Genomic DNA, 14,038 nt, shown 5'->3' on the forward strand with positions numbered 1-14,038 from the left:
AGTGGGTGACCACGGGCAAGCTGTCACCTCTCAGTTTCTTCCTTCCTTCCCTCCTTCCTCCCCTCCCTCACTCCCTTCCTCCTTCCTTCCTTCCTTCCTTCCTTCCTTCCTTCCTTCCTTCCTTCCTTCCATGTTTATTTACTTATTTTGAGAGAGAGAGAGGGAAGACACAGGGCTTGAACCCACTAACAAGGAGATCATGACCTGAGCAGAAACCAAGGGTCAGATGTTAACCAAATGAGCCACCCAGGCACCCCTGAGTCTGTTTCTTTTCTTTTTTTTTTTTATTTTTAATGTTTATTTATTTATGAGACAGAGAGAGACAGAGCATGAGCAGAGGAGGGGAGAGAGGGAGAGAGAGAGAGAGATAGAGAGGGAGGGAGAGAGAGAGAGAGAGAGAGAGAGAGAGAATCCGAAGAAGGCTCCAGGCTCTGAGCTGTCAGCACAGAGCCTGATGCAGGGCTCGAACTCATGAGCTGTGAGACCTTGACCTGAGCTGAAGTCGGACACCCAACCGACTGAGCCACCCAGGTGCCCCTTTTTTATTTATTTAATTTATTTTTTTAAACCTGAGTCTCAGTTTCTTAAGCCGCCATCTGCTGGATAGGATTGGATGTTCCCCAAGCCTTGCCCACCCTGTTTTGTAATTTCTGTGTGCTACAACTGTGCCTCTCTGTCTTTTTATTTATACTGAGGGGCGGGCTGTTGACCTCAGACCACCAACCTTCCTGTTGAGGAAAAAGAGTCAGCATTTAGGCTATCTACTATGTGCCAAGCACCTGCTAGGTGCTTTATGTCAGTCAACTCATCACCCCTCACAGCATAGGTTTTATTTCATTTTATAGCTAAGAACAAATAGTTTGCAAATTGAGAAGCAGCTGCTACTTTTGGGGCCATGCTCCAGTCCTTTCACCCCTATCTAAGTTCAACAGAATTTTTTAAGTGGTTTCCCAAATAGGTACCAAGGGGCAAAGAGCATAGGGCTTGGAGTCATTTAGGCCTGCATTTGAATTCTGCCTCCCCAAGGTACTAACTGCATGCTGGGGTGAGTCCTGTCATTCCTCATGTGCACACACTTACCTTATGATCTCCACAGAACAGGGCTATTGTGTGCCTTCTCTGGGAAGCTGTCTGGCTCTGTGGTCCCAGTCTGGATGGTTGGTCATTCCAGGCTTCCCTCCAGTGGTCATCTCAGATGGCCATTCTCACGGCCTCTCTGATGGAGGAAGCAGCTTTGGATGTGGCCCTAACTTTTTCCCCATCCTTGTTTCCTTGAATTCCTTAGCCTGATCCCACCCATGCCCTGGCCCTGCCTGACTTCTGCCTGTGTATATGGTGTATGGCTGGAGATGTGGGTTTAAGCCCCAGCAATGCCAGTTTCTAGTTGAGTGACCTGGAGTCACTCATTTGATTTCCCTAAGACTCAATTTCTCTTCTTTGAAGTGGGGATGATTTTATAGACTTTAAGACTTTTATAGTTGGTTAAACATCATGATGTTGAAATTGCATGCTGAACTGTATTGTGCCCTCACCCCAGGGAATGACCTTGGTCTTTCTGAATGAATTCTTCTGTGACCTTAAGACTTCCTGGGTTATAGAGTCCCTCTGGCTTTATTACAGAGGGACATCTGAGTCAGCCGGTCCCTTGTGGTCAAGATTCAGATGCCTTGAATGAGCAAATGGGTGAACAACCTTTGTCCCACAAATGTTGCTTTAAGAAGATTCATTTCTGCCTGGCTGAGACATATTTCACCTAGATGTAGCTCATTTAATGTTTTTAAAACTCTGTGTCCAGGCACCACCTGCTGAGGTCACAGAAGCAGCAGGTGGCTGCCCCAGGATGCAGAGCCAGACCCCCTTGTTCTTTCTGCTGTGCCCGCTGGTGCTCACGGGTCCAGCCTCTGCTTGGAATTTAGCTTTGGCAACATCAAGACTCACGGTCAGACTTTTCATTTTGTTTTCTTCTGAGATTGTGACATGGCTTTGAAAAGATGTTTCAGGAAAATGAGAAAGTTGTAGAAAAAAATTAGAGGTACAGTTCCACAGGGGATCTCAGAAATACACACTCTTCCATCTTAAATAAATAACCACTTTATTAATTATAATTCACATAAAATAAAAATTTGCCTTGTAAAAGAATACAATTCAGTGGTTTTTTTTTTTTTAGCATTTTCACAGAATTGTTGTGCAACCATCATCACTGTCTAATTTTAGAACATTTTTATCACCTCCCAAAGAAACCCCACACCTGTTAGCAGTCACTTTTCGTACATCCTTGGTAACCACTCATTTACTTTCTGTCTCTGTGAGTCTGCCTATTCTGGACATTTCATATAAATGGAATCATCTGATATGTGGCCTTTTGTGATTGGCTGCTTTCACTTAGCATCATGTTTTCCAGGTTCATCCATGGTGTAGTGGGTTTTAATATTTCATTCCTTTTTGGCTGAATGACATTCAATTGATGGCACATCACGTACTGTTGATTCATCACCAGAGCTAATGGATGTTTGGGTTGTTTATACTTTTTTTTTTTATAATTTAACTTTATTTTTTATTTTTTAAAATTGACATCAAAATTAGTATATAGTGAAGCAATGATTTCAGGAGTAGATTCCTTAATGCCCCTTACCCATGTAGCCCATCCTCCCTCCCACACCCCCTCCAGTAACCCTCTGTTTGTTTTCCATATTTATGAGTCTTTTTTGTTTTGTCCCCCTCCCTGTTTTTATATTATTTTTGTTTCCCTTCCCTTATGTTCATCTGTTTTGTCTCTTAAAGTCCTCATATGAGTGAAGTCATATGATTTTTGTCTTTCTCTGACTAATTTCACTTAGCATAATACCCTCCAGTTCCATCCACATAGTTGCAAATGGCAAGATTTCATTCTTTTTGATTGCTGTATATATATATGGCATATACATATATATATATATATATGTACATTGTACATATATTGTATATATATACCACATTTTCTTTATCCATTCATCCATCGATGGACATTTGGGCTCTGTCCATACTTTGGCTATTGTTGATAGTGCTGCTATAAACATGGGGGTGCATATGTCCCTTCGAAACAGCACACCTGTATCCCTTGGATAAATGCCTAGTAGTGCAATTGCTGGGTCGTAGGGTAGTTCTATTTTTAGTTTTTTGAGAAACCTCCATACTGTTTTCCAGAGTAGCTGCACCAGCTTGCATTCCCACCAACAATTCAAAAGAAATCCTCTTTCTCCATATCCTCGCCATATGTTGTTGCCTGAGTTGTTAATGTTAGCCATTCTGACAGGTGTAAGGTGGTATCTCATTGTGGTTTTGATTTGTATTTCCCTGATGATGAGTGATGTTGAGCATTTTTTCATGTGTCGGTGGGCCATCTGGATGTCTTCTTTGGAGAAGTGTCTATTCATGTCTTTTGCCCATTTCTTCACTGGATTATTTGTTTTTTGGGTGTTGAGTTTGATAAGTTCTTTGTAGATTTTGGATACTCTTTATCTGATATGTCATTTGCAAATATCTTCTCCCATTCTGTCAGTTGCCTTTTAGTTTTGCTGATTGTTTACTTTGCTGTGCAGAAGAAGCTTTTTATTTTGATGAGGTCCCAGTAGTTCATTTTTAAAAAAAAATATTTAAAGTTTATTTCTTTATTCTGAAAGAGAGAGAGAGAGAGAGAGAGAGAGAGAGAATGATAAAGAGGAAGGAGCAGAAAGAGAAAGAGAATCTTAAGCAGGCTGTGCACTCCCAGCATGGAGCCCAGCATGGAGCCTGACACAGGGCTTGAACCCATGAATCCTGAGATTATGACCCCCATGAACTATGAGACCATGACATGAGCTGAAATTAAGAGTGGGACAGATGAACAGATGCTTAACCAACTGAGCCACGCAGGTGCCCCTGGGTTGTTTCTACACTCTGGCTATTATGAATATCGCTGCGATGACGGTTCCTATACAAGTTTTATAAGGACACGTATTTTCAGTTCTCTTGAGTATAGACCTGGGGATGGAACTACTGGATCAGCTGATAACTTTGTTTAACATTTGGGGCAACTGCTAGACCACTTTCCAAAGTGGGTGCACCACTTTACAACCCCATCTCCAGAAGCTCTATTTTGGCCTTTTGGTTGAAATGCAGATGCTGACAATTTATTGAGCTTCAAGCCCGATTTGGTCCCAAGTCTCAGAGGAACATTCAGATAGAATTACAGGATTGAATTTAGCATGGCCAGGAAAGACCTGCTGTGATCTATGATGTTGCACCTTAAATGTCCTGTAATCAAATTTACAATACGGTACAGTCTGGGATTTGAGTTCTTGAGGAAGAGCTGTCATCTAGCACAGGAAGAACAGTTTAGGACAGTGCCTATCTTGCTTTGAGTTCCTTTTGGCTGAGACAAAGATTTGAGTGCAAGTCATTTCCTTGGGAGGTGACCCCAGGAAGCATCTGGTAAAGCATGAAGAAAGTGAGACAGGGAGGGGCAGGAAGTCAGTAAGGGGTGTATCATGGAGCAGGTTGCCGCTGTGAGCAACCAGACCTCATTTCAGCCGGGGACTCTGGGATCCAGTGTAGAACATGGCTTTGAGTTCTCTCCGTGGAGAAACAGAAAAGCTGGAGCATTTATCCACCAATCCCTGGTCTGCCAGTTGGTTGAGGACTACTTCCAGGGACGTGAACTCCTTAGGACTCTGGTTTGTCTTGCCTGTACCCACAGCCACGGGAGGTGAGTTGCAGGGCTGGCCCTAAGCAGACCATGCTGTGTGGAGGTCCACGGGCAGGGAACTGCCAGCATCAGCCATGGGGCCAATCCAAACTGTCAGCTGAGTAACTCTCCAGTGGCCATCTCTAACTAACCACATTTAAAAGGTTCGATCAATGTTGTGTAAGGGTATCTCTGTTGACTTAAAGGAATCAAAAGTAGGAGAAATAAAATCTTTTCTTAAACCCTCCCCCGAGGTAGAAAGCACAAAGCTTCTAGAATGTGGGAAATGGCTGATATATATTTAAAAAAAAATTGAAGTTAGAGGCTGTTCTTTAAGAAAGAAAAGAATGGGGCAATTGAAAAGCATTTGCTGAAGTAATCAGAGCTGAGAGGCAGGAATAGAAATGGAAATCAGAATCTGTCTTGAGACAATTTAGTGGGATAATCAAGGGCTAGGAATTGTGCCAGTTCCCCACAGATCAAAACCACTGGGTTCCACAGAGCCCTGAGTACATGTTTATGTTCAGGCCCAGTGGAAGAAAGGGCCTGTGTGCCAGCAGCTTCCAAATCCACTGGAGACCTGAGTCACCTGGGGCATGTAAGAAAATTACACGTCTGGGGTCTTTCCAAAGCAGGGCCCGGGAATCTGTATTTTAACAAGTTCCCTGGGTGACTGTGGTTCAGATTGGGGGACCTCTGACAGGAGACAGTCTTACTGTAGATAAAGTTCCAGACATTTTTGGGAACTGACAGGAAAATGGACAATCTACTGTGCTTCCTTCTCAGCCTTCCCCAACACCCTGCTTACGTTTCACTGGCTCACGCTTTGTAGCTAGCCCAACCTGTCAGCAGAAAGAGTTAGGGGTCCCAGGAAAAATAAAAGACAAAGCTTTCAAGACATACAAAAAGTCATTTTAGGTCTCTGCCCATCTTGTGATCCATGCCCAAAGCACATTTCTTACAGAAATTCCTGGGATATGTTGAAATTGCATAAAAATAGACCCCAGTAGATAATGATTTTAGGGGAACAAAAGAATATAAGAGCCACTATCAGGCCAGGAGAGAGCCTAATCATATCAGGGGCAATGAATCAGAGGTAAAGCTTCTAGTGCTGGTTCAGAAGTAAAGTCTGACCTGAAGCATGTTCTATTTTGCAGGATCTAAGCCCCTTTGAGTATTCAGACACCAACCAACTAAAGCCAGAGAATTGACAATATTGACCGTTGCTGGCCTTCATGACTTTGACCTGAACTCTGTCCCCTTAAAATGACTTTTGCCCCAATTCCATGCTGGATTCCCCATTGGGCAAGCTGATTCATGAACAGGTATGCCTCCTTACCTTAAAACTTCCCCAGTTTTGTTGCTCAAGGAGACACTGCTTTGGGAGATATCTCTGGTGTTCTCCTTTACCTGTTGCTAGTAAAACCCTTGCTTTTCCTATTCTGTGGCTTGGTCGTTTTCTTTTGGCTTGACACCCACTAAAAGGCAAACTTAGTTTTGGGTAACAAACCTTTAGTTCCATCCTTGGCTGAAGTGTCCGGCAGGAATGTCTGTGGGATAGGATTTTCACCCCTGGGAACTGGGAATCTCAGAGGGCGTGGTCCTCTCTGTAAAGCATGGCCCCAGATGAACAAACAATCAGACTGTCAAGTTAGTTAAAAAGGGTACATAGGGGTTTTCTTGACCGAGTCTCTCTAAAAATATGAAAGGCTGTGAAAACTTCTCACTCCCCACCAAACTTTTCTTAGTCAGTGTTATGGGTTGAATCATTCCCAAAATTCATGTTGAAGTCCTGTCCCCCAGTACCTCAGAATGTGACCTTATTTGGGATAGGGTCTTGAGAGAAGTAATTGGTTGTCGAAAACAGAAAAACAAGCCCCAAATGGAGTCATTTGCCACCCCACCCCATGACAGCAAACTGAGACTTAAATATTAGCGTGTCAACAGATCCTAGGAATGTGATCTTTTAGGGGTCAATCTGAAACTTCCTGATCAACACCAGTAAGGTCATCTGCAAAACAATAACCCTGGCTCCCTTTTGTGAGAATAGATGGAGTCCTGGTCTGATTCTTTCTTTTATTTTGCTAGTAACCTCCTTGCCCCACCCTCCTTCCCTTGAAAACCTTCCATTTTGTACAACCCAGACCTTCTCTCTGCTTGCTAGGCGGGATGCTGCCTGCCTCATGAACTGCTTAATAAAGCCAATTAGATCTTCAAAGGGACTTGTTTGAATTAAAAAACATTTTTTTATTATTTATTTTTTAAAGTTTATTTATTTTGAGAGAGAGAGAAAGAGAGAGAGAGAGAGAGGGGCAGAATGAGAGGGAGACAGAGAATCCGGAGCAGGTTCTGCACTGTCAGCACAGAAACCGACTTAGGACTAGAACTCACGAACTGTGAGATCATGACCTGAGCCGAAATCAAGAGTCAGACACTTAACTGACTGAGCCACCCAGGCCCCCCTGAATTTTGTTTTTTAACCCGGTGAAAATGAAGTCTTTTTTTTTTTTTCCAACGTTTATTTATTTTTGCGACAGAGAGAGACAGAGCATGAACGGGGGAGGGGCAGAGAGAGAGGGAGACACAGAATCGGAAACAAGCTCCAGGCTCTGAGCCATCAGCCCAGAGCCCGACGCGGGGCTCGAACTCACGGACCGCGAGATCGTGACCTGGCTGAAGTCGGACGCTTAACCGACTGCGCCACCCAGGCGCCCCGAAAATGAAGTCTTTAGGGTGGGTCCTAATCCAGTATGCCCCATGTCCTTATGGAGACAGGTCGTGTGAATTTAGGGCGGCCATGCACAGACCAAGGAGAGAGGTCTGGAACAGATCTCTTCTTCACAGCCTCAGGAGACCCCAAGCCAGCCAGTACCTTATTTCAGGTTCCACCCTCACCCTTCCAGCTAATTACCCTTCTTCCTTGAAGCCTCTGTTAATGTGGTTCCTAAGGGGTCATCAGGTTAGATTTTTGGCTGTATGCTTTCTTCATGTCCTGAGCTCTGCCCCTGTAGCAGCTACACATTTGTAATTAATAATTTGTGTAATGATTTATGGAGTGTCTTATCTAGAATGTAAACTCCATGGGGGAAGGGATTTTTGTTCTGTTTGTTCAGGTCTGTTTCCCCAGCACCTGGAACTGTGTCCAGTACATAGTGGTGGGTTTTCTATGGCTATTTGTTGGCTGAACAAATGAATAGCATGGAATCGCCAGAAGGGCATGGACCAGGTCTGTCTTGTTCACTCCTGTTTCTCCAGCACCCAGAGTAGGTCCTGGCATAGAATAAACCCTGTGACTGTCAGGGGAAGGTGAAGAAGAAGGTGACGGGGAGGGAGGACATCAGGCACAGCTTGCCTGGGTTGGGAGTCTAGAGAGCTCTTGGCTCCATGGAGACACCCTCCTACTAACAGACCAGTGTGATGTAAGGGTGATGGGTCCACCCAGGGGACTGCTTGAGTCCAAGAAAGGAGGATGCCTGGTGGGATGTAAGAGAGGATGTGGTTGAAATGGATGGTGGGGAGAGCTTAGGAGTCAGTGTTAGAGCTGGAGAAAAGGCCACTGAAGAGGCATTTTTTTCCAGGTTCCCCAGGTCCTGCTGGCTTGAAGGCCACGTGAGGAATGCCCTCCAAAGCTCACCCCCAGCATGTGAGCTCAGGAACAGCAGAGCCTTTGGCTTGTTGGGCTGCATTGTTCACCATGGCCTGTATTGTGTTGGGGTTCCTCTGGTGTGCCCAGACTGGGTTTTTCTCATGGGCTGAAAGATCATGTGTGGATGAGGCTTCCACTTGGGAAAACAAGTTCCTGCTCTTCTAGTTTCCAGAAAGGTAGGATTTATTCCGGAGGTTGTCCAGCAGGCAGACCCTGTTATTTAGAGAGCCCCCCACTGGGCTGGCCCTACCAAAGGAACCGTTCCTCTGACTGTGTTCCACGGGTATCTCTGTGCATTTCAGGGTACTTTGACACCTTGTCAGACTGTTTGCATTTGGAATATGCAGTCAGGTATGTTTCCAAGGAAGAGGGTGGGGGACACATCCACAGGCATGGCTGGGTCCCCAGATTGGAGCTGGAGCAGAGAAGGAGCCTGGATGACATGCCTGCGAGAGACCACCCGTCTCAGGGCCCCTGGATGTGGTTCCTCAAGCAAAGATTCCTTGGGCATCATGGACCATCTGCCTCCTCCTATGGATGTCTTTAGCATCATCTCTCTCCCTCTCCCGCAGCAAGAGGGCTTGATCAAGGTATCTTTGATTGAATTAGTAGCTCCTGAAGCACAGTGTAAGATAAAATTGGGGACACAGTGTAAATGAGAACACGAAAAGATTTACTATATTAGATGTTCATTGTGGTAACATGGAAATGTGACGGGATAACTTATGGGGATTGCTCTGGGCTTTGTTGATGCTGCTATAGTGGGGTCAGAAAGTGCAATCTGCTTTGGTTTTCAGTGTTTTCTTCCTGTCCACCCCCCTTTCCAGGTGGGTGTCTTCTTGCCTCCCCTGGAGTGAACTGGAGCCTCTCAGGTGAGCCTGCAAGGAAGGCACAAATGCTTCCCTCACCTTTGCTCTCACGCTCCATCGCTCCATCAGCCCTTTGGGGCAGGCTCACAGTGATCCCAACCTCTCTGTGCATCAGTTTCTTCATCTATAAAATGGGGACAATTTTACACATTGTAAAATTGTGAGAAAATGAGTTAACATTTGTTCCTTCTCTTCAGTTATATATTTATATACATATATTTATTTCCAGGAATTGGCTCAGGTGATTGCAGAGGCTGGCACATCTGACATTTGGGGGGCAGGGGATCAGGCTGGGGACTCAGGCAGGAGCCCATGCCACAGTCTTGAGGCAGAATGTCTTTATCCCAGAGAAACCTCAGTTTTGCTCTGAAGGCCTTTCAATTGATTAGATGAGGCGGGCCCACTCACATCATGGAGGATGATCTCCTTTACTTAAAGTAAAGGATTCTGCCTGAGTGTAGATGTTAACCACATCTACGAAACACCTCCACAGCAACATCTAGATTAGTGGTTGATTAAATAAACTGGGTGCTGTAGCCAAGCCAAGCTGACATATAAAGCTGACATATAAACGCTGTCCCTCCAGTTTTGTTAGGGCATGACATCCCTAACCCAGCTAACTGGCCCCTTGCATGCAGGCTGCATTGACCAGCTAGGTCTGACCTCTGGGGAAGCTTCCTGCTCACACCCTCTGCCTCTCCCTCCATTCCTGACCCCCTGCATGGCTCTTGTTTTTCTTATTCCACCCCCTCCCCACCATGGGTAGCGGAATTTGGGGGTGTCTTTTGGGTTCTTGAGGTGGCAGAGGGGAGAAGATGAAAGAAAGAGTCTGGTTGCATAAAGGCAGCTTGCTTCTCCTTCCTTCCTGTTGACCCTGGTTATTAAAGAGAAAAAAAAGCCAGCATCACCCACTGCCAGGGTGCGTCTTATGCCAGTACTCATATGGCTTTCCAAACTCATTAAGCTGAAAGTGTCTGTCTCTTTTGCAGTCTTGAATTATATTAACCAGCCCCCTTTTGTTGCCCCTAGCTCTAATTTATTTTCCTTGATCATGATAGATGGGGGAGGGAGAGGCTGCCCTATCCTGATGGCTGGTGACTGTCTCCCAGCCTGGAGTTTGGTTGGAAAATCAGGTAGTGACGTGCGTTTCTCACTCAGTTAGAAAGTGTGTGTCCTACCTCCCTCCCCACGGGCTTCTGACTCTTTAGCAGAAATCTCCTTATTATATGCAGCTTGTCACAGTCTCCCCAGTTGTAAAAGTTTATTTTAAAACTGCGTATGCCACATAATATTTACAGATGAAATTATATACTGTTTGGGATTCGCTTCAAAATAATGCAGGAGGGGGAGGTGGGTGGGATACAGTTGAAACCAGATCAGCCATAAATCAATAATTGTTCAAGCTGGGTGGTGGGTATATGGGGGCTCATTATATTTTCTGTATACTGCTGAACATGTTTACAATTTTCCATAGCGAAAAAATTAAAGAGGAAAAGATTTTTCTAAAAAAACCCCACATTACTAAACAAAATCCTTAAGTATGTTTTCAAATAGTGTTCCTCAAGAATATACTCAAGGTTCCACAGATGTTTGATTAAAATTTCATTTTTAAATATATTCTTAACTCTTTAATACTTGAATAACAGGATGTGGAAATACAGAGCTGGGGTTGACAAACGCTGTGAAGTGCCACACAGTAAACGTTTTTGGCTTTAAGGGCTACATAGGCTGCTGTTGGAGTGCAAAAGCAGCCACAGGCAGTATGCAAATGAATGTGCACAGATGTGTTCCAATAAAACTTTATTTGTGAACACCGGAATTTGAATTTTTTGTAGTTTTCACATTTCACTAGTCTTCTTTGGACTAAAAGAAAAAATCATTAAAAAATAAAAAAAAAACATTCTAAGCTGGTGGGACTTACAAAAACAAATGGCAGGCTGGATTTGGCTTATGTCACATAGTTTGCAGACCATGCTATAGGTGATAGTTTGACCAACAGGTAATTTGGCCTTCCAGGATCGGTTTGTTTCCTCGAACAACCCGGGGAATAAAACTTTTGTCATCTGTGGGTGCATTAAAAAACAAAACAAAACAAAACAAAAAACAAAACAAAACACCCAAGCCAAGTACTGCATATGTTGATTGAAACAGAACCAAATAATTACCATGTGACAAAAGAATAGGAATAAAAGTCCCTTTCTTTATTGTTCAACTCTGGTGTACAACCCACAGGTAACAGCTGGGGTCCCTGTCCTCTATGATCTGAAGACACACCAGCCCATCCTTCTTCCTCCCCAGATGGCTGGACTACATCTGCTTTGAGGATCAAGCAGGAGACAGAGATAAGCTGCCACTTCCCCAAATACAGAGTTGTACACTTTACATCTTGAGAATCAGACCTCCCACTGGCGGGAGCGCTTGCCCTTAACTGATACATCAAGTAAGAAGGGAATGATTGTATGTCTGAGCTGAACTGACAGGTGTCAATGTTTCATGATACCTCTGAGTAGGATCCCATGAGGGAACCATGGGCAAACCTTTCTTCCTGCCTCAACTTCCCCAGTCCCTCTGGCCCCATTTGGGTCCCCAGCTGCTGGGGGGTAAGTTATCTGGTCAGTCTATAGGTTTGATGTCTCCTATGCTTTGTTTTGTTTTCTCTCTACTTTTCCTTTTGATTTTCTGAGAGTGGACACTAATTTAACTCTCAGCTTCCTCTTTTTTCCTTAGGGAATCAAACCAGGTTATTTTTGTTCATGAGATGGTGAAATACACTGAAAGTAGTGGGGGGGGAAAGGCGTGAGAGAGAAAACGCCCGCTGCTTCCACTGGGATCCTTGCTGGCTGTTCCTGAGTTTTCCATGGAAAGCACTTAGATACTCAGAACAAAGGGTAAGCTGCATTATTCTTTTAGAACCAAGAGGGAGAACCTTGGGGATTAGCTGGTCCAAACCTATCCATTTACAGATAGGGAAGCCAAGGCTCCCAGGGGTGGAAGGCAGGAAATAGGGAGTGGTGCATGAATGGGGGAGAGAGACGGTTTGGGAAGGATGAGCAGGCAAGGGGCCTGAGGAGGGTGGGAGGTGCTGCAGGGTGTTTGCCACATGAGAGATGAGGGGGAGGAGGCCATGCCAAGATGGTCCTAGAATGCCCAGCTTGAGATGTGGCCTCCTCTTGGGGATTAAAGGCTGCTGGAAGGTTTAGGTGGAGGGTGTTGGGTTGTGTTATGCTTCAGAAAGGTCTCTGTGTGGAGGAGGGATGCACTCCAGAAGCTGGAGGCTGGAGGTCCTGGAGGAGGATAAGAAGGCTGGGCAGCAGATGTGGATGGCCGGTTGCGGGGGGTGGGGGGAGGAGAAGACATGGCAGCTTGGGGAAAGGTGGAGCCAGGGAAGGGGGTTCCTGTCTGGATGGGGGGATAAGCCCATCTGAAGGGTGGCACGAAAGAATCTGGAGGGGGAGAGACTAAGGAGAGAGCTGCCCTGGTGGAGTGAGACCTTGGAGGTGGTGACCCAGGGCCTGGTGAGGAGCAGGGGAAGGCCGAGGTGGCAGGTGTCGGCTTTGACAACTGGGAACCCAGTCTACAAAGGCTGACCTGTGACACCCCTGTTCCCGGTTGAGGTTCTGATGTCACACACTCCTGACCATAGAGGCATCAGCCACTGAGAGGACAAGCCAGACGGGTGATCTCTGGACCCACGGCTTCTGGCTCACTCTCCTGGCTCTTGGAAGGAGGTAGAATCAAGCTGGTGCTGGTTACTGTTCTGTGTTGGTTGATGTGAGAAAGTGGAGAACCTAATGACCAAAATGAAAAAAAAAAAAACTGCTCCGTGTGTGTCTGGAAGCATGCTCTCAACATCCCTGCGTTTAATCTGACGTCTTTGGCCGGGTTCCCTATGTGACATGAAGTGCCGTATTTATTTCAGACCCTTTCCAATTTCTGACAATTAGTTTCTTGGCCATTAAGCTGGGCTGCAGCAGGAATACTTTAATGTGCTTATTTATATCTCATTGGTTACATAAGTCCCCTCGTAAGTAAGCGCCATGATCCCCAAAAGTGTCAGCGTGAAAGCTTAAATGGACTCATCAATCTCTCAGCCTGTCTTCCTGGAAGGTCAGCCTTGAGGCAAATTGCAGCTTTGTCACCACTGATCTGATGGCCCATCCACCACTTTTGCCTGATTTTTGAGCACTAGGACCTTAGAACCAATTTGAGGGGGGAGGTGGGGGCAGGAGGGACACGTGGAGAGTCACCAGAGCCTGGTCCTTCAGAGAGCTGGGGCCCACAGCCATGGGGCTGAGACACAGACAGGCTGGGGGCAGATGAGTGGCAGTTGTGGGAAGATCTTACACAGGGAGGGACATGGTCAGGCTTCCCCGAGGAAGACCATTTCGGCTGTATGGCGCAAGGTGCATGGAAGGGAGGGCAGGCGGCAGTCCTGCTGAGCGTGACTGGCTCCAAACCCCCATGAGAGCCAGCTGAGACCAGCTTCATAATTTCTGAGCCCACTTCAAAGTGAAAAAGAGAAGCATCTTATTCAAAGTTTGAGGACAATGGAATATCATTCAGCCATATAAAGGAATGAAATACCGATGCGTGCCACCACATGGATGGACCTCAAAAGCTTTACACTAAGTAAAAAAAAGCTAGACACAAAGGGTCACACATTGTATGATTTCATTCATATGAAATATCCAGAAGAGGTAAATCCATAGAGACAGAAAGTAGGTCAGTGGTTGCCTGGGGCTGGGGGCTATGAGATGTGAGGGGTGACTTAATGGGAAGGGTTTGCATTTGGGCTGATGGAACCGTTTTGGAGCTAGAGAG

At 45.5% G+C, this 14,038-nt stretch overlaps 1 long non-coding RNA gene across 1 annotated transcript; it reads left to right on the top strand.

The window, feature by feature from the left end:
• The first annotated feature begins 4,560 nt into the window (after positions 1-4,560).
• On the top strand, positions 4,561-13,811 carry LOC124504396 (uncharacterized). Its single transcript, XR_006960393.1, has 7 exons — positions 4,561-4,723; positions 5,860-6,027; positions 8,281-8,524; positions 8,651-8,938; positions 11,516-11,657; positions 11,945-12,105; positions 12,832-13,811. It is a non-coding gene; the product is annotated as an uncharacterized LOC124504396 (long non-coding RNA).
• The last annotated feature ends 227 nt before the right edge of the window (positions 13,812-14,038 follow it).

The sequence above is a fragment of the Lynx rufus genome, unplaced genomic scaffold, assembly GCF_022079265.1.
Source record: "Lynx rufus isolate CCGP_SWC_20201006 ecotype Redwood Valley unplaced genomic scaffold, mLynRuf1.p SCAF_8, whole genome shotgun sequence".
NCBI lineage: Eukaryota > Metazoa > Chordata > Mammalia > Carnivora > Felidae > Lynx > Lynx rufus.